Source organism: Nyctereutes procyonoides, unplaced genomic scaffold (assembly GCF_905146905.1).
Source record: "Nyctereutes procyonoides isolate TBG_1078 unplaced genomic scaffold, NYPRO_anot_genome, whole genome shotgun sequence".
In the NCBI taxonomy this organism is placed as follows: domain Eukaryota; kingdom Metazoa; phylum Chordata; class Mammalia; order Carnivora; family Canidae; genus Nyctereutes; species Nyctereutes procyonoides.
This window is the reverse complement of record NW_026575125.1, coordinates 69187413-69214814: the sequence shown is the minus strand read 5'-3', so window position 1 is coordinate 69214814 and position 27402 is coordinate 69187413. Positions and strand designations below refer to the sequence as shown.

Genomic DNA, 27402 nt, shown 5'->3' with positions numbered 1-27402 from the left:
TTTCTTGACTGGCTGGTTCCTATCTTGGAGTGTACTTTAATAAAATTTTGCTCAGCTTTACTTTCGTTTCTTTGCCCTGAGCTGGCATCAGGAATCCTGAGGGCTGAGCAAACTTCCTTTATGAACTCTCAAGGCATTTTTATTTCTGCTTCTAGAAGTGAAGGATCTAGAAAGTACAGAGCTATTATGCTTAGCTAGAGAAAAAGCTTAGGATAAGAAAGACAGGAAGGGTGCTGGAGGTAATAATAAAAAAGTTTCTTGTAAAATTCCGTATTTTTTCATTTAGGAGCTTCCTAGTTCATTTAAGGATTGAAGCTTCATTCACTGGTGCTCTAACACACAGAATTTTTTAAAGATTTATTTATTTATTCATGAGAGACAGACAGAGAGAGGCAGAGACACAGGCAGAGGGAGAAGCAGGCTCCTCTCAGCGTGCCTGATGCGGGACTTGATCCCAGATCCCAGGATCATGACCTGAGCCGAAGGCAGGCACCCAACTGCTGAGCTACCCAGGCATCCCAAACACACAGTCTAATGCATGGTAAAAAACCCATGACTTGAGAAATCAGCCAGGTTAAATGGACACTATTAAGAGAATACCCAATGGGAGATATTATATATATTATAATATATACCTATAATATATATGCTTTCCAGTATGGAATAATAAAATGTCAAGCAGTTCTGGGTATTCCCCATCCTGAATTTTTCAATATACTCATATGCTATTCTTTCATTTCCTTCAGTTCTACAGCTACATGTGAATAAGCTACTAACTTTAGATCTATATGAGAAATAAATATGAAAATCAAGAACTCACTATTTATGTAGGTTTATCACATACAGCCAGTTCTGCTCACCCAAAATATGATAGAATAGAATAAACAAAATAAAATAGCCTACTGGGCACTTAGAATCTCTGCCAGTTTCCATGGCAGTAAGCAGGTTTTTACAACCATTTAAAGTTTAGGAAGAGCTTGGTAGCATTCTGGCCCCAAGACTTCAAGTCCTTTGATTCGCTATACAAGATTGCATTCTCAGTGCCAGGGTCAGTAGGAATTGGCTCAACACTGTAGTGCCATTCATTTTCAGAGGTACCTGATTTTGCAGGTGAGCAGTTCTATCTCCATAGACTCCTAACATCTTGATTACCCTGTAAGAAACAGCTATTCTGGGGTCTGATGAGCATCAGCATTGGGAGTCTTAACTCAGCATTTGGCTCTATATAACATTATTTCCTGATTCTGACATCAGCCATATGTCCAACCTTGGGAAAATTTTATTTTTGCCTGTAGGATTTCTTTCAATAAAAACAGAGCTAGAGGAATGTGGAGATGATGCTTGTAAATAGATATTTAAAAATCATAAAAGCTATTGGTTTCTGAGAAAATAGGACTATGTCTGACTAAGGCCTTAGCTGCTCAAATTTTTACTGGCAATACTTTTTAATAACAATTTACAAAAGTTCTATCTCCCCCATTCCTTGCATATAAATTTTTTGAAAGCTGAGGAAAACTATCATCATTTTATCAAGAAAGATATCCTCCCCCCCAACACCGCCTCATCCATTTTGATTCTGTCAATGATACTCATCCTTATAAATGAAAGATACATAAATTATACATTACTATCATGCTTTGTGAAAGTTGTGAGAGAGATGGTTTGAATTGCTCATTTTTATTATTTTGTTGATAAGAAAAAAGGAACAAAAATCAAGGTAGACTGTTGAGAGTTTTTAAATAAAAGAAATTATTTAAATAATGGATCAAGTTTTTATAAAATGACAAAAGAATTAGACTTGCTGCCTGATCAAAATGAATCAGCTCAAATGGTAGGTTTATGGAATTCAACTGGTATGCAATAATATATTCCCTATTACTATAAACTAGCATAATGAAATATGTTTGAATGGGTTCTGTAGTAGAAGCAGTGTTAAACTATTTGCTTCCAATTCTGGATTTTTATAAATGAGCAAAAAAGGAAGACAAAAGAAAAAAATCAAGGAGTAAGAAATTTAAGGGGAAATAGCAAAAAGTATAATTAGAAAATTATCTTTAAAATATGATATAATATTTGTAAAATGAACAAACTGCCCTGCTGCTTCTGTGAAGCCCTCTCATCATATTTCAAACTGCAGTGATCTTGTCCTTCCCTGAGGTCACAGAAGCTATTTTTTTGCACTAAAAATGTGAATGAACATATGATGTGATACTGAATTAAATTATTTTGGAAAGTCTAAGATATACCAGAACCTATAAACAATATTTTAGTCCATGTTTATTATTGTTCACAATTGTTTTATTTTTTTTAAGTCTTGATTTCCCTAAGGAAAGGGAGAATGCTTTCTACTTCTATACTTTGTACCACACCATGCTCATAATATTTCCTCAATACTACTGATTGAATACATTCATGGTCTAGTAGGTTATTTTATATGCAGGAGTATGATCCTTTAGAAGTAGAGTTCAATGATATAGAACCTTTCCAGAGTGGGAAGTCCTTTCTTTGTTTTGCTACATAGGAGAAACTGTTTGATTCAAATTGATTTTATGAATGATGGCTCTGCATAAAGACAAGTCCAGTGCCAAAATCGGAAGTAACAGACGTTGCTTTTTCCTCATTACCCAGGATTCTAGTCTTCTATAAAGGGAAGTTTAAACTCAGTAAATTTAAATAAACTTTGCTGGGTATGAGCTATCTGCATTTAGAGAACAAACCCATGATCTTCTATGTATGCTACTCTATAATGTTAGGACTTCTTATGTATTAACCATAGATAGGAGAGGACGCAAATGGATTGGTGATATAAATCAATAGGTGCAATTAAAGGGAAAACACATCCAGGTTTGCTGGCATAATTCTCCATTTTACAAAATTCCTAGGAATACAAATTAGGCAGGTTTATTAAAATTTTTATTCATTCCTTATATTAGATATGCAATCTCATTAGTCTTGACAAAGATCAAATATCTAAAAGCAAATCAGTACATTACTATTGTATGCTTCAATTTCCTTCATTTAAGATTCTCCATTACTACAGTTTAAACTTTCATTTTGTCAACTCTAAATCTATGCAAGATATGAAGAATGAGTAATTCTTTAATAAAGCAAAGTTTGTAGATTAATGGTAGTATGGTATCTAAAAGGAAGTATGCAGGATACTAGGAGTAAGGGCATTTCAGATTAAAGGGTCATTGGAGATAAAGATTTAAATAGAATAGCATGTGATTTTTCTTTTTATATCTGGTGCCTCATCTACTTCCAGTTTTGAATGTGTGAAAAACAAAGGAAACTCTTCCTTGTAGTGATGGTTTGGGGTGGAGATAGGCACGAGTAACAATACTTAACTGATTGTGTGGGTGTGGTGGGATGAATGGTTCTGAGTAGGAAACTGCCACTTAGAGGGTGGAAAAGATAATTATATATTCCTCTTTGTTACTACCATAATCTGCTGGGTCTACAAATCCCACCCTTTCCACTTTTGGCATCCTTTCACTGGCCCTTTGATCCCTTCCACTCTCTTCCCAGCACTCAATTCATCCCTAGTATCCAACCATCAGCTTCTAAAGGCTGTACACTTTGTTGGAGAATTAGTGGGTAATTATAGCCTGATTTTTTTAAAAGATGCCATAATATTAGTAAACTCAGAATCTAAAGCAAAGATTGTCTTTTCTAATGTGGAGTTAAATGTCATCTTCAGCTCTTAAACACCAGAAAGTTGGAGAATTCAAGGATGGAGACTCCTGGAAGACTAACTTATTCTTTAATTGTGACATATACAAAATGATCTCTTATGAAATATCCACCATTTTAGAAAGCTTTCAGAATCAAATAAAATTATGATGATTACCTCTAATAAGGCTTGGTAATCAGGACCTCATCAGGAATAAAAGTTACGTTAAGACGGGAGACCATTTCATTAAATACCAGAATAAAATGTCTTTGACAAGTAGTGTTTTACTTTTTTTCTAAAAGCTATTAGTAAAAGACTCTTAATATAAAGACTAAAAATACATTTAATTACATTAATATAGAAATGTTTATCTATATTGTGTGTTGTTGGAGAATGGATTGTATGTATGCCTTCATTTCACAAATATTCATTGAGTACATACTATATATGTAAGTACTATGGAGATGACAAAGATGGATTCTTATTCTGTGTAAAATAAATGTATAAGTAGAATTTAGGCTCCAAAAAAGTAGTATTTTTTTTTTTTTTTTGGTCTGCTTTGTTCATTGTATCCCCAGCATCTAAAACAAGCGCTGGCAATCTTTTCCTTCTAAAGGGCCAGATAATAAATATTTTAAGCTTTGCTAGACACATATGGTCTCTATTGCATATTCTTGTTTTTATGATCCTTCAAAAATGGGTCATAAAATATAAAAGTACAAAAATACATTCTTATTTCTAGCCCTGTAGGCTCGATTTGGCCCACTAACTATAGTTTGCCAACCTCTGGTCTAGATCATTACCCAATAGTAGGAAGAGCATATTGGATATTTATTTAAAAATGAATGAATATATTCAATGAAGACTGTATAAGCAGTAAAAGATAGCATGGTTGATGCCCTTGGAGAGCTAATAGATAAGGAAAGGAGACAACTGGACAGAAGTATATATAGTACTGATGACTGTCAAGGTTAGAAGACTCAGAGGAGGAAGGTTGGAATGACCAAAGAATATGACATTTGACCTAATCTTGGACAGGACTTTTAATGAAAAAGAGTTCAAATGAGTTCTAGGTGAAATTCAGCTTCAATGATTTGAATTAGGCGATTTTGAACTCATGGGTGAATATCTGTAGTTATTTCTAGATCTCTCAGGAACTATAAACCCAGAGTTATAGCACATGCTGAGTTTATAATTTTATTTCCTTCTAATTTACCATCTGCCAAAATACTATTAGATATCCAGAAACATTATGCTGAAAATCAAGGGAGCTACTTTTGTTTGACTAAGGATGATGAATCCAATGGTCTATTTTTGGTAACATACAAATGCCACTATTAATGCTATGAAGTGAACAAAGTATGGTAGCCACAACAAATCTTTGTTAGATTGGGTGTTAACTATAACTGAAGCAGTACATTCCATAAAATAAGAGACAATAGGCAGATATACAGAGTTATACCAACTAAACAATCCATTTAGAGGCTAATAAATAGGAAGGGCAGTAAAAAACCAGAGACCCTGTTACTGAAACCACATATATCTGTTTACATACAAATTATTTGATGTTTGTAATATGTTAGTGAAGGTGTGCAGTTGACTTTAAAGTGCTGTTTATGGGCAGCCCCGGTGGCTTAGCGGTTTAGCGCTGCCTTCAGCCCAGGGTGTGATCCTGGAGACTGGGGATCCAGTCCCACGTCAGGCTCCCACTCTCTCTCTCTCTCTCTCTCTCTCTCTCTCTCTCTAATAAATAAATAAATAAATAATATTAAAAAAATAAGTAAAGTGCTGTTTATTTGGGTTATAATGGTTGTAGGAGATTTTTTAAAAAGCCCACAACTTCCTGAAAAGATAAGTTTAAATGTTCTAGAATTGATGAGATGGGGGAAAAAACAAAAAACAAAAAAAAAACCAGCCTGTTACATTATGCTCCAATGATCACTATGGCAGAATTGACCTTTCCTTCTTAAGTACTGCATATGTTCATTCTTTACATGACATCCAAATAGATTCAAAATGCAGTGAGGTTATTGGTTCCATTATTAAAAACTCCAGGATGCTCATTTATATAAATGAGGTTGTTTAATTCTTGATTTCCGGGCACCTGGATGGCTCAGTGGTTGAGTGTCTGCCTTTGACTGAGGGTGTGATCCTGGAGTCCTGGGATCAAGTCCTGCATTGGGCTCCCTGCAGGGAGCCTGCTTCTCCCTCTGCCTATGTCTCTGTCTCTCTCTCTCTCTCTGTGTCTCTTATGAATAAATAAATAAAATATTTTTAAAAATTCTTGATTTCCCTTAATCCAGGGCTAATCTGCACATTCTAAAATGCTTGTAATCCTACTCAAATGGTTCCTTGCATTCAATTCTTTGCTGATATTGCTTCTAAGTCTCAGCTGTTTCACCTTATATTAGTTGATGTTATTTCTCCCTTTTGAAAGTTACCATTGTCAGCAGCATGGCCTAACATACCTAGTGTCATGCCCCATAACGATGATGATTCCAAAGCAGACACAACACAGAAAAGAAAAAGCAGCATCAGCCATAGAAGTGGAGGACTGCTCTGCCATGGAGGTATCACAGACTGTTTAGTACTTTAATTGCAAAGTATAACTGCTGGACATTTAAACACATAATTGTCCATCACTGTTTGAACTGATAAAGATGAATATTTTGTACCTGATTCCCTAGATTTCTAATTAGGAAAGACAAAACGTGAAAAGAGTCTCCTGGCATTTGACTAACTGAACCACATTTCTGACCTATGTTTATTATAGCGGTGTAGCTTCTACTGCCCTATGTTTACCACAGCCATGTGATACATTTTATACTATGTCAGTGTGTCTATTAGCAATTCACTCTTAGAGACTCACATAACAATCTGGTTTAGGTTATGAGAAAGAATTTCATGGTTTCAAGCTCATCCTTTGGGAACACAAATCCCAGAGAAGCTTCAAATTAATGCATTTTTTCTATTATGAAATCTTTCTGTGTTTCAATAAAAATGCACTGAATTTTCATTTCTTTTCTCTATTTTACCTAGCATTACTTCCTACACAGAAACTGACCAAGTAATAGTCAATTAGGTTGACTGATGTCATTGTGCATGTGAAAGAAACAGTAAGTGCAAAATCTCCTTCACAAAGGCAGCTGCGATGATCAATGACTTATTTATCACAGACATTCATATTGATGCTAAAAAAAAAAATGGATACAGGATGCTTGCCTGGCAGCTAACTTACACAAAAAGAACATTTAAGATCCAATGAAAACATTATAATCTTCCTTTACCATTATGCAAAAAGACTTGTAAGGAGGCAGAGGGCAAAATAATCTATTTAGACAATATATACTTTCAAAAGAATCATTAGATTGAGATGGTCAACAATCAGGCTAGAAAGCCTAAAATTGTGACAGGCTATTTATTCCACATTTCATCAGAAAAGGGTCAAGACAAGAAAGCCCAAAAAGCCTAAGAAAGAAACATCTGGGAAGTAGGATGACACGGTATCTTCCTCATTCTGGTAAAATCTCCTCTATGTGGCTTAGCTAAGACATGAAGTGCTGTGATGATTTCATAGGTAATTATCAGAAATATCATAAACATACTCCCCATTTTCTAAGAATTTGAATATAAAATATGTTTAGTAATATATGTAGGCTAAATATAGTAGAAAAAAATTTTAATGGATCAAAAGGTACTTTGGGGTATTACATTGCCTCAGGGTCATCATTATGCATATCAGTCATCACTACTCTCTAGGTGTAGAAATGTGCTAGGTAATGGAGAGCTCTTCACTTTAATATGAAGCTACCTATCATAGCTGACACTATTTTGAAAAAGAAAACTTTCAAAGCAGATTGAACATATATATTAGACCAAAGACATTTTAGTCTGTTTTTCATATAAATAAGTGCTAATGGATAATTATTTAAGTCTTCCTTTTTTGTGTGTGATTTTCTCATTCTTGTAATTGGGTTTCTCTTAATTTTTTCCTGGACTGTATTTGCTCTCTATTTCCCTATATCCATGTTTTGCCCTCTCTTTCAATTTCTTTACTGGCCCCATGAGAATTCTATCCAGGGTTTCTTTCCTTGTTTGGGGAGTTCCACTTTTTCATAGACCCTGTGCCATTGTTTTCACCATTCAAGTAAAGGGAAGAATGGGGAGAGAGCTTAAAGACAAAGGTTTGTGTTTGTGCCATCTGGAAAGACTGGACTAAGAATCAAGAGGCTTGAGTTCTAGTCCCCACTGTCATTCATTTGCTGTATGATGTGGAGTAAAATACTTCACCTTCTTTGGGTCTAGATTTCACCTTCTGGAAAATGAGAGATTTATGCCAGATGATCTTTAAGAGCCTTTCTGGCTCTATCATTCCCCATCTATAATTTTGTCAGAAATTACACACAATGAAAGTTAAGCAGGGAAGTTCAGATACACATAGACTTTTCCTATATACCTCAGTTTGTGATTAGATCTTTTTGGTTCATAATATGTCAACTTATTGTGAATTCCTTTGCTATTGGCTCTTTGGAATTTTTATATGCAGTATAGGATTTTTTGAAGAAAGGGACCATTTCCTACTCCTTTAAATATCCCCAGTACTTAGAACAGTGCTGGGCACTTAGCAGGTAATAACTGTTCCTTCTGCTTTGTGTTTCCCTCATCTTCAAGCATTTTCTATCCATTAATGTTTGTATTATAGAAGTTTATCACATTTAACTTAAACTATTTAATGCCTATGATTTCTGCCTACTTAGTTAGCAGTAATATCCAGTTCTTTGGAAGATGGTATTTTCCTACAAAATGGACGAGCTACATTATTTTCGGAAAGAGACAGACTCATAAGGGAATCAATGTTCACCTCCTAAATCACTAAAACTTACTGTGATAACTCTGTACTGGTATATTACTTGTGTTATAAGAATTTCAGTTCCTACTTGAAAGTGTGACTTTCAGAGTAAAAAGCTTAAAAACCTATGACTTTTGGAAATGCATTTGGAAAAGCACCTATTGACTTAATAAAAAAGTTTTAATAATCTGTTTCTGACGCTTAAATTCCAAAAGTAAGCCTAAAGTTATATAATAATTACTGTCACGGGGGTATCCACTCTCAGCAATGTTATTTAACATAGTACTGGAAGTCCTAGCCACAGAAAGCAGACAACAAAAAGAAATAAAAGGCATCCAAGTTGGTAAGGAAGCAAACTTCCACTGTTTGCAGATGACATGATACCCTATGTAGAAAACTTTAAAGATTCCACCAAAAAGCTGTTAGAACTGATAAAAAAAATTAGAAAAGTGACAGGATAAAAAATCAACATACAGAAATCTGTTGCATTCCTATATATTAATAATGAAGCAGCAGAAAGGAAAATGAAGGAATCAATGCCATTCATAATTACACCAAAAACAATAAGATACCTAGGAAGAAATCTAACCAAAGAGGTGAAAGACCTATAGTCTGAAAACCGTAGAACACTGATGAAGGAAATCGAAGAACAAAAGGAAATGGAATAACATTCTACATTCATGCATTGGAACAACAAATATTGTTAAAATGTTGGTACTGCTCAAAGTAAACTTCATATTTAATGCAATCTCTATCAAAATACCAACAACAATTTTCACAGAGCTAGAACAAACAACCTTAAATTTTGTATGGAACCCTAATAGTCAAAGCAACCTTGAAAAAGAAAAGCAAAACTGGAGGCATCACAGTTCCAGACTTCAAGTTACATTACAAAGCTGCAGAGATCAAGACAGTATAGTACTGGCACAAAAAGAGACACAAATATCAATAGAACAGGATAGCAAACCCAGAAATGAACCAACAACTAGATGGTGAATTAATCTTCAACAAAGCAGAAAACAATATCCAATGGAAAAAAGACAGTTTCTTCAACAAATGGGGTTGGGGAAACTGGAGAGCAACATGCAAAAGAATGAAACTGCGCCTTTCCAGCATTGACGATCTCCCCATGAGAACATGCCCCTTGTGAAGGACGTCCTGTACCCATCCTTGAAAGAGGAGAAGAGGAAGAACAAGAAGAAGTGCCTGGTGCAGAGCCTCAACTCCTACTTCATGGATGTGAAGTACCTGGGATGCTACAAAATCACCACGGTCTTCAGCCATGCATAGACGGTAGTTCTGTGTGTTGGCTGTTCCATCGTCCTCTGCCAGCACACAGGAGGAAAAGCAAGGGTTACAGAAGGATGCTCCTTCAGGTGGAAGCAGCACTAAAAGCTCCCTGAATCAAGATGAGTGGGACACTATCCCAATAAACAGATTTTGGGGAAAAAAAGAATGAAACTGGAACACTTTCTTATACAACACACAAAAATAAATTCAAAATGGATGAAAGACCTAATGTTTATAGTAGCAATAGCCAAACTGTGGAAGGAGCCTCGGTGTCCATCGAAAGATGAATGGATAAAGAAGATGTGGTTTATGTATACAATGGAATATTACTCAGCCATTAGAAACGACAAATACCCACCATTTGCTTCAACGGGGATGGAACTGGAGGGTATTATGCTGAGTGAAGTAAGTCAATCAGAGAAGGACAAACATTATATGGTCTCATTCATTTGGGGAATATAAAAAATAGTGACAGGGAATAAAGGGGAAAGGAGAAAAAATGAGTGGGAAATATCAGAAAGGGAGACAGAACATGAGAGACTCCTAACTCTGGAAAACAGATAAGGGGTAGTGGAAAGGGAGGTGGGCGGGGGGGATGGGGTGACTGAGTGACGGGCACTTAGTGGGGTACTTGATTGAATGAGCATTAGGTGTTACACTATATGTTGGCAAATCGAACTCCAATAACAAATATACAAAAAAAACCCACAGTGATATATCAACTGACACCTGTCAGAATGGCTAAAATAAAAAACACAAGAACTAACCCGTGTTAATGATGATGTGGAGAAAAATGATCCCTCATGCACTATTGGTGGAAATTTATTTATTTTTTTTTTATAAATGTAAACTTTTTTTTTTTTGAAATTTTTATTTATTTATGATAGTCACAGAGAGAGAGAGGGGCAGAGACATAGGCAGAGGGAGGAGCAGGCTCCATGCACCGGGAGCCCGACGTGGGATTCGATCCCGGGTCTCCAGGATCGCGCCCTGGGCCAAAGGCAGGCGCCAAACTGCTGCGCCACCCAGGGATCCCTGTTGGTGGAAATTTAAATTGGCAACAGCCATTATGAAAAACAGTATGGAGGTTCCTCAAAAAATTAAAAATAGGAAGACTATGTAATTCAATAATTACAGTACTAGGGTATTTATCCAGAAAAAAACATTAATTTGAAAAGATATATGCACCCCTATGTTTACTGAAGCTTTATTTAAAATAATCAGATACGGAAGTGGGTTCATCAACGGACAAATGGATAGAGAAGATGTGGTATGTACATATACAGATACATATCTAAATATACATTTAATATACAATGGAATACTACCTAGCAATGAAAAGGGGTAAGACTGTGCCATTTGTGCCAATATGAATGGAACCCTAGACGGTATTATGCTAAGTGAAATAAGTCAGACTGAGAAAGACAAATACCATATGATTTCATTCATATATAGAACCTAAAAAAAATGAGCAAAGGAAAAGCAGAATCAGATATGTAAAAACAAAACTGATGGTGGTTAAAAGGAAGGAGGATAAGGGGATAGGCAAAATGGGTGAAGAGGAGTGGGGGATACAGGTTTCCAGTTATGGAAAGAATAAATCACAGGAATAAAAAGCACAGCACAGAGAATATAGTCAATGATATTGTAATTGTGTTGTACAATGACAGATGGTGAGCATACTTAGTACAACATAGAGAAGTTGAATCATTATATTATATACCTGAACCTATCATAACATTGGATGTCAACTGTACACAAGGAAAAAAAAATTAAATGTAGTAAATGAAAACATTCAATCTTTCAAATAAAAACAGGTTTAAAATTTGTCTATAAAATGGTTAAATGATAAATTTTATATTATATAAATTTTACTGCAATAAGCTTTTCATGGATAAAAAAATAAAAGATTTCCATATTGCTTTATCACTAGGATTAAAGCTATCTTACCCTCCTAACAACAACAACAACAACAACAACAAAACACCAGTCAACAACTAGAGTTTTTTCATTAATATGTCACAACTCTGTGCTTAACTCTCCCTGACCATGCCATTTTCGGCACCTCACAGATGAAATACAACATTTGTTTTATGAAGTTATCCTACTTGTACAGTTCACGTACAAGTAATAAACAAAAAAGTGCTTTAGAAAACAAAAGAAATCACTGAACTGATCCCAGAGCATAAGTGGAGATTAACAGAAACAGAATTCCCTGATCTACCGATATGAGAACATATTCTTTTCTCCTCTTGGATCCACTTTCTTATATTTGTCAGATCTTTGACTTAAACTATACTCTGGATCAGTGACTAGCCTCTTCCACAATTTTAGATGGATATCTGGCTGTCTATTCTCCAGAGCCTACTTTCTACCAGATTTAGGACTTGGCTCCTAGCCTTTAGCATTTACCCTACTCTATAGGTCAATTCTTAGGGATCTTCTCTAGAAGTTCACTTGACCCACTGATCCCATGATGATCTCAGATATATGGCAGACATCCTGTTTCACCTTTTCTAAACCGCACATTTTTTTCACATAACATCTCTCAGGCTGGGATGCATATAATAATCAATAGCATACTGTGGTTTAATTGCAGCATTTCTTTCTTTTTTGATAATTCATAAACTAATTTATATCTCATAACTGATATCATCTTAGATTCAATGATATATGATAGGAGTAAACATCTAGTTCCTCAAGTCCCCTGTTGCAATGGCTCAAAATACAGAATATCCTGTGCAAGACTCCTGTAGTTTGCACTGCCCTCTTCTGAAATAACTTAAAGTCCCCTTCTAAAGAGAAACTAACTATAAACTAACTATATATATTTTATATTATGTGTCTATAAATATATATATAATATATATTATACATACACACACAGACACACACACACACTTGGTATCACATGACACTTACCTCAATAGATTAAATAATGAGTAAGTACCAGAGAAAAATACCTAGACGATTAGGAGAGCACTTTCCAGCTAGAACCCTCTATTCTCAATAACAACAACAAATTCATCCAGAAAGGGATGTAAATGGTATGCAGCAGCAGAAGCTAAGAGAGAGAGGATGTTAAGCAAAAGTTACATGGCAATAGAAGCCATGAATAAGCAGACACCTTGATGTAGAAAGGAGAGCAGAGAGTACACTTATAGTTAGGGATTACAAAGAAGAATTAGTTAGAAAAACAAAAATAGAGCAGTTGAGTCACCAGAATGGCAAAGCATGAGAGTAAACAGATTAGTAAGGTACAAGTAGAGTTAGGCACAACAGACACCTGCTCCTAAAGGAAGACTACCAGCAGCTACCAGATAGATAGGTTGTCAGATTGCCAGAGCCACTGTTGTAATTGGGATATTCTAGTTTTGATGAGGCATGTCTGGGCAGCCACTTTGTATTTCTTCTCCATTTTCCATAACACTATCTCACCTAAGAAAATCTCAGTAAGCCCCTGTTCCTTATAATAGAAAAAGCCCTTTGTACAATATTAATTGCAAGAAAGCAAAAGATGATGTACAAAGAGAATAGTTACAAAGTGGCTAAGGCAGAGAAAGGAGGAGAAGGTTAGCATGGATGAGCTAAATAAAATGAGGGAGGGTAGAAAAGCCACAGGTGGAGGGCCAATTCTGTTCTGTTTCTTCTTTTTACTGTCTGAAAGACCATTACCATATGTCACAGTTTCTTCTCAGTGAGAGTATCTTATTAGGCCCTGGCCAAATCCTAAACTTTGGCTCTCATTCTTCTCTTCAGCAATATCACTTAGAGCAGAGGATGCTAAGCTCCCCTCCTTTCCTCAAATCACATTGGACAAATCAAACTCAGACTCCTTTCTGGCCAAGAAATCTAATAATATTCCCACAATTATCTGAATAAATTCAGTTAAGCCAACATTTATTAGGGTACTGTCTCCCTGTCCAACAGACCTTAAATGGGCTCAACCTCTTCAGATTGAGGATTGAAAAAAAATATAACTAAGGTTGTATTTTCTCTTTATTTTGGAGATTTTAAATATGAAAAAAAATCAGTTTTAAAACTTCACTTATGAAAATATAAGATTATGAGGATTATTTTTTTTCTCTAGAGAAAACTACTAATCAAAAATTTCTCCTAATTCAGAGTCACAAGGAACTACTAACCCACAGAATGTACCGACTTGTAAGAGTGTTTTTTTTTTTTTTAAGGATTTTATTTATTCATTCATGAGAGACACAGAGAAGTAGAGACATAGGCAGAGGGAGGAGCAGGCTCCCTGTGGGGAGCCTGATATGGGACTCAATCCCAGGACCCTGGGATCACAACCTGAGCTGAAGGCAGAAGCTCAACTACTGAGCCACCCAGGTGCCCCTGTAAGAGGGTTGTACAGGAGAACTATTTTCATCCATTATACTACCTCCTCTGAAGATTGTAAATTGAAACATAGTTCTGCTTTTTCTTTTTTCTTTTTTTATGCTTTCTTTTGCAACATTTGAATGAATTTAAGACACAAAATGACAGTAATTCAAAGCAATGTGTTACTCTTAATCTTTGTAAAGGTGTAAATCTATTACTGTCTTTAGCAACTGAATTCTAGCAATAACTTTCTGGAATAGTTTCTGCCCTTAAATTCAATGCTTTTCTTACACTTCCTTGGTTTTGAAAAGAACAGAGCTTGTTTCATTTGGATATCTTTGTTGCTGTCTCTATGGCTTGACAGTATGGAGTGAGTTGTAATCCTCTTACACTTAAGCTACATAATAGGCAATGATTTTCTAACATAATAGAATAACACTCTCCAGGACTGGTCATCACTATGGATATTACTGTGTAAGAGAAGGGATAAAGTAAAACAAAATAGTAATCTTAGTTCAGATATGTATTTGTCACCAGGACAAGAACAAGTTCAAACTGTTTAAGTATGTGACAGCAATTCTTTAAAACATGTTCTCAACGACTTTTATCACCTTTCTCTTTCTTACCCTGTCATCACAAATACATTTTTAGTAACCATCTATAGTCTTCCTTTTCATCAAATTTACTAATAAAGCTGAATTGGGGAAATTCTTGATTATTATCCTTTGGGTTGGTGGCTTATAAGGAGTATTTGGTTTTATATTAGGTCTTAAACTGCCTGTAAGAATCCTGTCAATTATCTGGGTATCATTTAAACACTTTTTTTTTTAAACAGTGCTGAAGTAAGTGGAAAGGGAATTACAGATGGCCTTTTGTAATTTAGTCATTCAAAGGGAAATGCACAGATCAACCCACATTAAATTATATTTCGCACATAAGTAAAAGAAACTTCCCATTTAAATCATAGTCTGCTGTTTCTGAGGGTAACAACACAACAACAAAAAAGACTGCCTAGTGGCACAGGGCTAGGTAGATATGTTGTCTGTGAATAGGCCAGGCTAAATAGTATATGTGTGTATGTATATGTAGGTGTGTGTTTATATAAATCACTAGAAGAGTAAAATCAGACACTGCAAATAATTTCTAGGCAATGCTTGGAATGGCCACAAGGAATGTACCAAGAAATGGCTAAAAGTTTCCCCACAGCCTTGATAACTTTATAAGTCAATGGCAATATACATACTGTTTAGATAACAAACTCTAAATTGAGTTTGGCTTCATTTCTTATGATTCTCATTTTCTCTAGCTCTAGAATCCAAAAAGGACCCAGAGAACACTGGTACAAAGAAGGGCATATTCAAACCAAATGTTACTCTATAGGTCTAAAGTAATCTCAGAGGATACAGTTAAGTTGCCTAAAACTGTATGTGTACTGTAAGTTCCATAATTGGCTCTCAAAAGCTATTATTCAATAGTCAAAACTACTCATTTGCTTAAGTTAAAGTGTCATATTACATTGCAGCAAAATGATAATTGTGAAAGACATTTCACAATAATTTTGTTTTAAATTGCTGAATATCTCATGTGTATCTTTTTGTGCTTTTAGAAAAGAAACATAAATTAGATGCAGTTTATTTTTCTTGAAAACAAATGTTGACTTCTATTCAGAGCCTGGTTGCAGCATTATTTCTCCTTTTCTTCCTGTACACACAGAGGAAGGGAGGGGAGGGTTACTGGGGGAAGGGAGTGTTATAAAGACCTTTTTGTAGAAGTGTTTTCTTGCACCTTCAATTACCTCATGGCAGGTGCAATGACCAATTTATGCTCTTTTGAGGAAAAAAGTGACAATTTGTACTTACAAATATATAACTGTATCAGTAAAAATGAGGCCATGCTGAAAATCTGCCTCAAGATGTTTAAAGGACCTGAGTTTTGACTCAATTTTACACATAAGTCAATGCCAAATGATAAATTTCAAGCTTCACAAGTTCAGATGTTGATCAGGGAATTAGAACTTCAAAGCCACAAAGCTGAAAGCTTTTGGACCAAGGAATATTCAACAAAAGCTGCATAAAAATGCATCAATGAATTTTGGGCACCTCAAGCAAAAATCAACAAGGCACAAACAAGGATTTTATGAATGAAGTATTCTAAATTCTAACTTCATCTATTTTTTGGACTTCCCTGGAAAATGAGAATGTAATCACTGTCAAATGTTGATAACTACATTTTCAAAATGGACTTTCAGTCCATTTGAAAAGTTGTGAAATAATACCATACATTTGTGTAGAACTTGGCTTACAAATGGTTACTACATACCTTACCACACTTCCTTCTCACTTCAAGACTCTGAGATGGGGCAAATATGATTCCTCATTTTATACATGGAGGCACAGCAAGTAAGAGGTTTATCTGAAGTAACAAGAGTATTATAGACTGCATGTTTGTGTCTGGCACCCCTTCACCCAATTCATATATTGAACCTAATACCCAATGTGATAGGATTTGGAGGTGGAGCCTTTGGATGGTAATTAGGTCATAAAGGTGGAGCCCTCACAAATGGGATTAACATCCTTATAAAAAGAGACATGAGGGAGATAATCTCCTCAGTCATATGAGGACAGAGCAAGATGGGTGGCTTTCTACAAACTAGGAAGTGAGCCCTCACTAGACATGGGACCTAATTGTACTTTGACCTTGGATGGACTTTTTAGCCCCAGAATTGTGAGAAATAAATGTTTGTTGTTCAAGCTAGTCAGTCTGTGGTATTTTTGTTATATTAGCCAGAGACAACTATGATACAGAGCTAGGAGCACTGAAATTAGATATTAAAAAAAAAAAAATCTAGTGATCTCTTCTTTCTTTCAGGCTATGAGAACAAAGACTCTCCCTGCTCAGTCATGATAATATTTGATTATCTTTGGTTGTGAGACAGGTGGTGTTGCTGGTCACACTGATTTGCTTTTGGTATTTATAGTATCACATTGATATCCTAGGTGTCTTTCCTTCCCTCCTTCAATAAGTTCAGTACCTTAATGCTCTCTAATTACATTGACATATGAACAATGTGTATATTTATTTTCCTATATACAGTTAATAAGAAGATTCTATTCTATGAGAGTAAGTATGTGTTATTATTTTAGTCTAAGATATTTTTGTTTCCCAATTGGGTGAGATGAAGTGATAGGTATGATTAATCTTATACACTCTTTGAAGCATGAAAAGTACTACACTGGTTAATATAGCATTGAAGTAGAACCTAATATTTACTTTAAATGGAGGTAATATGATGACTCATAGTAAAGAATCCATTTCTAAATCATGAAAGATAAACAATATCAACAGTACTGACTGTATCTTGGTACTATAATTACTGGCTACTTCACTAAGTGTTTTATATTATCATATTTAATCCTCAGAACAATCTTATTAAATAAACATTGTTATGTACATTTGATGGGTGAGGAAATTGAGTTTCAGAGAGGCTAGGCCATTTGCCCAAGTTTACACAACTAGTAATGGTGGAAAATGGATCAGAAAACAGTTTATCTGATCAACCATTATGTCTCTGGTGTTCCAACATCAGGAGTAATCAGAAGAATAATCTGCAGCACTTGTTAAAATAAAATGTAGGTTCCTGGGTGCCATTTACTGTGAATCAGTGGATCTGGGTTGTGGTTTGAGAATTTAAATTTTATTAAGCTTCCCAGGTAATTCTCATGCCAATGATTTTTTTAAATAGACTTTGAGAAATACTGCCATACATTATACTGACATAGCTAGCATTGCTTTCTATATTAATTTCATATGAGTCTTTCTAAAACAAGTCATATATTTGAGGCTGTTTTTCTTTTTTTTAAGCTCAAAATGCTCAATGTCTCACTGTAATTGAGAAAACTTATCAGGAGAACAGAAATTGTGATTTGATGTGAGAGTATTGATATTTGCATAATGGCTGCATATGTATAAAACAGGTCTAGTCTGATTCAGTGATGCCAGACAACAGGCTTTCTCTGTTGGTTAAATAAAGACATGTACATAGGTAAGTAGGAGAAGACAGAAAAGACAAATGAAGGTAGAAGGGAGACAGGCAAGAAAAGAGAGAAAGAGAACTAAGTAAAGGATTGAGCTATTTTAAAACATAAATAACTACATTTCCTCAAAAGACAAACAGGTTCTGATTAAAATTTGTGTTTTGACAGCTGTATCTTTTATCTGGTTTTGTTTAGGCCCTTAAATTGATGACAGGGCACACAATCCAATTGGCAGTTGTGATTAAGAGGTCAAGCAGTGAATTCCGTACTTAAAAAAAAAAAAAAAATCTCTCTCACTCTCTTTTTTTCCCCCTCCTTCAACTGGCACTTTAGTCTCCTAACTTATTCATATCAGCAGGAAGCAATAGCTTCCTCTGGAAAGCTATTTCTGGAAAACCACTCTCCACTTGCAAATCTAAGGATAAGCTTTATTATTACCTTTTGCTTCATGGAAATAAATTCAATGACGTTTAGATAATCCAAGCACATATAGAGCTTTTTGGTCTCAATTATTGTTTTCTTTTTCTCCTTCTGAACTATTAATCTAGTTTGAAAAGCTTAAAAAATTAAAAGGTTTTTTAGAAAAGGAATCACTTTTGTCTCTACACAAAAGAAGAGGAAAAAAAAAGGTACTCTCAAGGACTGAGTCCGTTAAAAATCAGATTATTTCCACCACGATCCCCTATTATTCACCTGTCAGTAAAATATGTCCTTTAATTGTCTCTGTTTTAATGCCTATTTTTATCTGACTAGAGCTATAAGGTCATTTTGTATTAAGTTCTTTAGGTTTCCTCCCCATTCTACTCTCCCTACCCCAGAGCATGTTCTTCTGTTCTTAAAAACTGGGCCACATGCCTCTGAGGATAAAGTAGTGCATTATTTCATTCCCACCTTTTCTGCTTCTTTGGCATCTCTGAGGCCTGCTTTGCCCAAAAGTGCTTCCACTCAAGCTGGACCATCAAATCAATTATCACAGCAGTCTGCTTTCTAAATATGAATGGCAATGAATGACAACAGGCATGGCAAACTTTCAGCTTTGATTTGTCATTGGTAATGTAAATCCTTTCTTTTAATGTGTCCCCCTCCCCCGCCCCCACCTCTTTTTCTATCTCTCAATTTCTCCCAGTCTTTCCCTCTCAAAGTCTTGCTCTCTCATAGATGTTTGAGAAAGTCCAGGCTTTTGGCCAAATTCTTCCCCCTGCTGTCTGCAGCTGCATTGTATCAAATCTTCAAATAAAAGCTTCATCTTTGTAAGTCAAAGTCATAAGAGAAAAATGATACTGGGAACCATTATTGGTATAAAATCTCTTCCTGCTAACCTTTGAGCCTAATTATTACTGCATCTGAAGAAGCACAGCAGTGTTGTCTCCTTATTCATTTGGGCTATTTAAAATTCTTGTCTGTTCCAGTTATTTGAAGCTTCAATTGTCTTGAGCTTAATGTTGCTCATTTCATATCATGTTCTTGGTCATGTGAAATACTTTAATTTTTAAAATGTTATTATATCCTAGCTGTTTAAAAAGATTGAGAACACCATAAAGGGAGAGACTGGTTTAAACAAACTATAACTAGCTTTCATAATGCTGTATGTGGTCGCTAATTCATTACTTTTGTAAGGAGGTCCACAATTTCTAGTAAACCATAGTTTCTTTTCTAAAACTGGCAGCAGGGATCCCTGGGTGGTGCAGCGGTTTGGCGCCTGCCTTTGGCCCAGGGCGCGATCCTGGAGACCCGGGATCGAATCCCACGTCAGGCTCCCGGTGCATGGAGCCTGCTTCTCCCTCTGCCCGTGTCTCTGCCTCTCTCTCTCTCTGTGTGACTATCATAAATAAATAAAAATTAAAAAAAAATAAAAATAAAACTGGCAGCAATTCTTTTCATTGGCCAATGATAATATACTTTTATGAATTACATTTATAAATATTGTTTTGAAAAATGAGTTCAAAGCAATAACATAACTTGAAAATAACAGGAAAGAGAATAAATTATGCCAACCACTATTACCAAGAAATTCTGTGCCAGAGTCTCAGAATATAGATTGTCTTGATTTTTTCAAATAATGATTAGTTCTATGAGGCTATGCCTAGAACCAGTTATTTGTTGAATTAAGTTGTCAATTCTGTCATAATCTGTCCACCATAATTGAAAAGTACTCATCACAACAGACTTAATGATGTGCATACACTGCTCTTTGTGTATTGTAGGTGCAGGGTAGAGATACAAAACAACATGAATTATTTCCCATCCTCTAAGAGCAATCTAGTGGGGAAGATGAGTCACACAGATATAAAAACAAAACTATAATGAAGGGTACTATTTACTAAGCATCAAAGGAGTTACACAGCATAAATTATGTAACTATGGAAAGCAGATTACTTCAAAATAGGGTGGTCAATGGTGCCTTCATGAGGTATATGAGATCTGAGCTATGTATGGTAGAGGAACAGATGAGGTTTTCATAGGTAGAAAGTAGGAGAGATATTATTCTCAATGGGCAATAAGCAGATTAAATGGATATATAGTCACTTCATTCTTTGAAAAATGATTTTCAAGCTCAAAGATCTTTAGTATGTAACTGTATAAATGGATAACTAAAAACAGACAAAGGAAACCTGCGTAAGGTAGAAAAAGGTATGGGGCAGTCCGGGTGGCTCAGTGGTTTAGCGCCACCTTCAGTCCAGGTCGTGATCCTGGAGACCTGGGATGGAGTCCCATGTCAGGCTTCCTGCATGAAGCCTGCTTCTCCCTCTGCCTGTGTCTCTGCCTCTCTCTCTGTGTGTCTCTCATGAATAAATAAATAAAATCTTAAAAAAAAAGGTAGAAAAAAGTATATCAATAAATGGATGATAACTCTAAGGAGTAGTCTTTCTGCAGCTTAACCTTCGGCTTGTGAGTATGAAATGCTGATCAGAAGTGGGTTTCAAGGGATCCCTGGGTGGCGCAGCGGTTTGGCGCCTGCCTTTGGCCCAGGGTGCGATCCTGGAGACCCAGGATCGAATCCCACGTCGGGCTCCCGGTGCATGGAGCCTGCTTCTCCCTCTGCCTGTGTCTCTGCCTCTCTCTCTCTCTCTCTCTCTCTCTCTCTCTATCATAAATAAATAAAAATTAAAAAAAAAATTAAAAAGAACTGGGTTTCAAGGGACGAGTAATAGCTACAACAAATAGGATACTAGGATACTAGTTTAGTCTGATTACAGTCTTTATAAGATAGTTCCTAATCTCTTACAGCATTCTGGGTTGCTCCAAAAGAAATCATAATGGTCCGTTTTCATCTCGATTTATGGCTTAGGCTGAAGGTAGATATCCTACAGTGGTTGCCAACTATAACTGGTCTAGTCCAGAGCCATATCCCTTGGGGCTTTCCCTAGGTTGGTATCCAAACAGTCTGTATTAGTTTCTTATGGCTATTGTAATGAATTACCATAAACTGGGTGGCTTAAAAGGACAGAGATGTATTCTCTCACAGTTCTGGAGCCTAGAAGTATGAAATAGGTGCAGGCAACATTGGTTGTTTCCGGAAGCTCTGAAGGAGAATCTGTTCTGTGCCTCTTTCCTAGCTTCTTGTGGTTGCCATTGGTCCTTGGTATCTCTTGACTTGCAGCTGCATCACTGTAATGTTTGCTTCCATAATCACATGGTATGCTCCCTGTGGGCCTCTTGATCCCTGTGTTTCCACATGGTCTTCTTACAAAGATACCAATCATTGGTTTTAGGGCTTGCCCTAATTCAGTATGATCTTACCTCAACTTTATCACATCTACAAAGACCCTATTTTCAAACAAGGTCATATTCACAGGTACCAGGGAATTAAGACATCAACATATCTTTCTTGGGGGAGGTGGGAGGGATATAATTCAACTCACAATTCCTTTATAGCTGATTATTGAAATATTATTCCTCTAAATCTCATCCCAATGATTCATTTCCCACAATGTTTTTACTATTGAAATATGCAAGTTCATATGATATCTATACCTAATAAATAACCTGACCTGCCATTAAAACAGAATGTCCAATTTCTTTAAAAAAAAAAAAAGATTTTATTTATTTGACAGAAAAAGAAGAGTCAGCACAGTAGGGGGAATGGCAGAGGGAGAAGCAGGCTCCTGCTGAGCAGGGAGCCCAATGCAGGGCTCAACCTCAGAACCCTGAGATTATGACCTGAGCTGAAGGCAGATGCTTAACGGACTAAGCCACCTAAGGCACCCTCAGAATGTCCAATTTCTAATCTAGTTTAGTACATGTTAGAGCTGTCTTCAAAAATCTATTCTCTGTTTCACAGAGCAGGAGCAAGGTAATGAACTCAATTAGGCCCTGTTGGAGAGATTTAAAATGTTAAAACAAAAAAAAAAAAGGCTCTTACTCTCATGTAGTTTATAGTTTTGAGGTTTCACAGCATAGAATGTTCGCAATGGAAAGGATCATAAAGATCATTTATTCAAATCACTCATTTTATAGATGAGGGCTTTGGGGCTCAGAGAGGTTAACTAACTTGCCCAGGGCTCACAAAGTTAATTGGGGAAATGGAACATGCAAAGGAACAAAGGGCACTATTTTAAAGAAAACCTGCAACTGCTAGTATTTTGTTTGCATGTATGAGGTATCACAGAATGTTGATGATGTACTTATTGAGAGATTAGATCAAAGTTTAACAATCCAGGACAACTCTGGAATAGATGCCAACGCTTTCCCTCCTGTTCTTTTCCCTGATCTCTGAAGCTTCCCAGAAAGCAAAATGACTGGCCTTTCTTTTTCTGGGACATGGGTTTGGCTCAAGTTTCAGTTGTCTGAGGTAGACAACACCTTTCCAGTAGAAAGATAAGACATACTCTCTGCCTGTTGTAATTCTCTGATGAGCACAAACTAATCAGAGAGAAGTAGCCCCCAACAAGGACGAAAGTAAGGACTCAGGAATTATAGGTTTGCCACAGATAAGAGAACTGTGAGCTACGGTTCATTCTGTTTCAGAAAGAAAATATGCAGTATTACTGATTTTGAAGGTGAAGAAACCTCCCCCCTTGTAAGTAGGGCCAGCCCTAACCCAGAGGCAGCCCATCCAGGCGCCTTCCTGAAATTTTAGCAACTAAAAGCATTCTGTTCACAATAAGAAAACCATTTCCCCCCACACCCTGATTGGAATGTCCCTGAATAGGTTCATGTTGACCCTCCCCGAAATCAACCTGGATGCTACGACTCCCGCGGTTCTTTTGTCTTTAGGCAGTTTCTTTCCTTTTGCCTTTTAAAAGATCCCTGTAATTGCTAATCGGGGCTCTTTTCCTCCTCGGAGGCGGAGAGCCCGTTTGCGCAAACGTTCAATAAACCCTCTTGCTGATTGCATCTGCCTGTCTGGGGTCTGAGTCTCTGGGGCGTCCACCGGGACACGTTGGCACCCGTGAGCCAGGGTCCAACACACATCACGCTTCTTTGGGGATTGTTACACAATTGTGGCAACACCAAAAGATTCTCATGAAATGTTTCTCCTTATAAGAAAGTTATGATGCAAGCTGCCTTGGAAAATTCCACAAATAGTTTAGCTTATTATAAGAATCACTCTTCCACCTATCACCAAATTATGCCTTAAGAGCTGAGTTTTTGCCATTTATGATGTAGCTGAGATGAGGAACTCCTCCATGTTGTTTCATTGGAAGCTTCATGAAGGTCTGTAACTGAAAAAGTACCCTATTACATAGGCATTAAATCTGAATTCTTTAATAGTCCCTACACTTCAGGTGTTAAACACACACAGAAATCAATATGAGATTTCAATAAGACACTTATAGGGAAAGATAATTTCACATGATCCTTGAATTCAATTTAGGAATTATTTGATTCACCTTCTGAAAACTATAGAATGATTCACTTGACTTTTTCTTTCTAGCAAAATGGATTATTTAATCTGAAAATGATATAGATTTTTTTTTTAACTACTACTACTCCTTCAATTAAAAAAATTCTACAGCTCAGGTTTTTTTGAAGTCGTATCTCACAGTACAACTTCTGTACAAAAGTACTTTTAAGTTCTTAAATATTGGTTGAATTTCAGACTTTCAGTCCCTGGACCCAGGAGACATACAACTTAATTGAGATTAGGCAAAATGGAAAAAATAATAATAATAAAAAAAGATTAGGCAAGATGCAGACATGGTGACAGAGAGGAATTTTATCTTGGAGTGATTATAATTTTGCTATTTCACTTCTATCACAAGCCCAAGCTGAACGTGGCCACTTTATGCTAATCTTTGGCTGAGTGGTGTGGCTTAAGTATAGATGCATACTTTTATAATATTAGTGTGTTAAACCCCTATTTCTCTTGAATCCATGTGAATAGTATAGCTATATTAAGTAACCAAATCAAAACACCACCAAATTACAGGCATATATTTCATTAATTAAACCAAAATTTGAACATGATTTTATCAATCTTTATATTAATGTGATATGAATTATCTCAAACAGATCAATATTAGTAAGAAAATATGAACATTTCACTTAGAATGAAAGACTTAGTTAAGAGAAAATTTGTTTTAAGTATTAATGTTAATGTGTTGGGTTCTAACACCACAAAGTAATTCAGCAATTGAGCTGAATTTTACATGTAAGATGGTGCATGTGGATGGATTTCTAACATCTTCCTGATGACTCATGTACAATGCCTTATTTTTTAAAAAATGGGTCATGTTGTTCACTTTAGGCTTATAATACTAATGCTATTTTGTAATCAATTTGATTTGGGAAGCCCTACAACCTTTCCTGAAATGACCAAGAGATGAAGCTTGACGACTGTATTTACTTAGCTAGCATGGTAATTAGAATCTAAAACTTGCATTTCAAATGGCATATCACCTAGATAGCACTGACAACAAGCCATTTTCCTGGCTAACGACTGACTGATGGTTCATTCTTAACAGGCTTGGAGAAACACATTAATAAGATAACCCATGGCTTTTTTCACTCTGTAATATCTACAGATGATCTCTATTTCAAATGACTGTAAGTAGCTAAATGCGAATAAGAAAGAACACCTATCTGGCTCATTAAGGCAATTGCTCAAGCTGTCATTAGCATTACCTCTCTGAAAATGCAAAACAGGATGCAGTAGGCCTTGTCTGCTGCAGAAGCTAATGGCACAGAGCTACTTTTTGACAGCAGGACTAAATTTACATGCTTTACATATTCAGTGAGTAAAAGAATAATTTACATTAATCAAATAAGCTATGTTTAGAGGATTCCTCCTTCCTTCATTTGAAATATACCTATACAGAAATTGGGGGCAAGATGGCGGAAGAGCAGGGTCCCCAAATCACCTGTCCCCACCAAATTACCTAGATAACCTTCAAACCATCCTGAAAATCTACAAATTCGGCCTGAGATTTAAAGAGAGACCAGCTGGAACGCTACAGTGAGAGGAGTTCGCGCTTCTATCAAGGTAGGAAGACGGGGGGAAAAAGAAATAAAGGAACAAAAGGCCTCCGAGGGGGAGGGGCCCCGCGAGGAGCCAGGCTGAGGCCGGGGCGAGTGTCCCCAGGACAGGAGAGCCCCGTCCCGTCCCGGAGAAGCAGGAGCTGCACCAACCTTCCCGGGCGGGCGGAAAGGGGCTCGCAGGGAGTTAGAGCAGGACCCAGGAGGGCGGGGATGCCCTCGGGCTCCCGGGGACACTAACAGACACCTGAGCGCGCAGGAGAGTGCGCCGAGCTCCCTAAGGGCTGCAGCGCGCACGGCGGGACCCGGAGCAGCTCGGAGGGGCTCGGGCGCGGCTCCAGGGAGGGAGCTGCAGGGCGGGAGCGCGAATCCAACAGCGCAGGCCCCAGAGCACAGGGCGCCGGGACCCAGCATAGGATCCGGCCTCCTCCGGGACAGGCAGAGGCCGGGAGGGCCCAGGACAGCGAGGACGCTCCTGCCCCGAGCTGAGCACATCAGTGGCCCCGCCCCCAGAGCATCCAGGCCCTGCAGACGGAGAGCCGAGAGCCCCGAGCCCCGAGCCCCGTAGTTCCTGCGGAGGCTGACTCCAGGCTTCCAGAGTTGCCATAGCAACTGCGGCTGTTCCTCCTGGTGCCCCACGGAGTAAACAACCCCCGCTGAGCCCTGCAGCAGGCAGGGGCAGAGCAGCTCCCCCAAGTGCTAACACCTGAAAATCAGCACAACAGGCCCCTCCCCCAGAAGACCAGCTAGAGGGACCAGTGATACTCCCCCGTGTTCCAATACAACTTGTTTTTGGCCACTCTGCACTGAGCAAAATGACTAGAAGGAAAACCTCACCTCAAAAGAAAGAATCAGAAACAGCCCTCGCTCCCACAGAGTTACAACATCTGGATTACACTTCAATGTCAGAAAGCCAATTCAGAAGCACTATTCTACAGCTACTGGTGGCTCTAGAAAAAAGCATTAAGGACTCACGAGACTTCATGACTGCAGAATTTAGATCCAATCAGGCAGAAATTAAAAATCAATTGAATGAGATGCAATCCAAACTAGAAGTCCTAACGACGAGGGTTAAGGAGGTGGAAGAACGAGTGAGTGACATAGAAGACAAGTTAATGGCAAAGAGGGAAACTGAGGAAAAAAGAGACAATCAATTAAGGGACCATGAAGACAGATTAAGGGAAATAAATGACAACCTAAGGAAGAAAAACCTACGTTTAATTGGGGTTCCCGAGGGCGCCGAAAGGGCCAAAGGGCCGGAATATGTATTTGAACAAATCCTAGCTGAAAACTTTCCCAATCTGGGAAGGGAAACAGGCATTCAGATCCAGGAAATAGAGAGATCCCCCCCTAAAATCAATATAAACCGTTCAACACCTCGACATCTAATAGTGAAGCTTGCAAATTCCAAAGATAAAGAGAAGATCCTTAAAGCAGCAAGAGACAAGAAGTCCCTGACTTTCATGGGGAGGAATATTAGGGTAACAGCAGACCTCTCCACAGAGACCTGGCAGGCCAGAAAGGGCTGGCAGGATATATTCAGGGTCCTAAATGAGAAGAACATGCAACCAAGAATACTTTATCCAGCAAGGCTCTCATTCAAAATGGAAGGAGAGATAAAGAGCTTCCGAGACAGGCAGGAACTGAAAGAATATGTGACCTCCAAACCAGCTCTGCAAGAAATTTTAAGGGGGACTCTTAAAACTCCCCTTTAAGAAGAAGTTCAGTGGAACAATCCACAAAAACAAGGACTAAATAGATATCATGATGACACTAAACTCATATCTGTCAATAGTAAC

General features: G+C 37.2%; 1 protein-coding gene and 1 pseudogene across 3 annotated transcripts in view; one reads left to right on the top strand and one right to left on the bottom strand.

The window, feature by feature from the left end:
• DIAPH2 (diaphanous related formin 2) overlaps nucleotides 1–27402 on the bottom strand; it is a 1101152-nt gene that overhangs the window by 101851 nt on the left and 971899 nt on the right. The gene's annotated exons all lie outside the window — the stretch shown is intronic.
• Nucleotides 9660–9914, top strand: LOC129517684 (40S ribosomal protein S27-like; annotated as a pseudogene).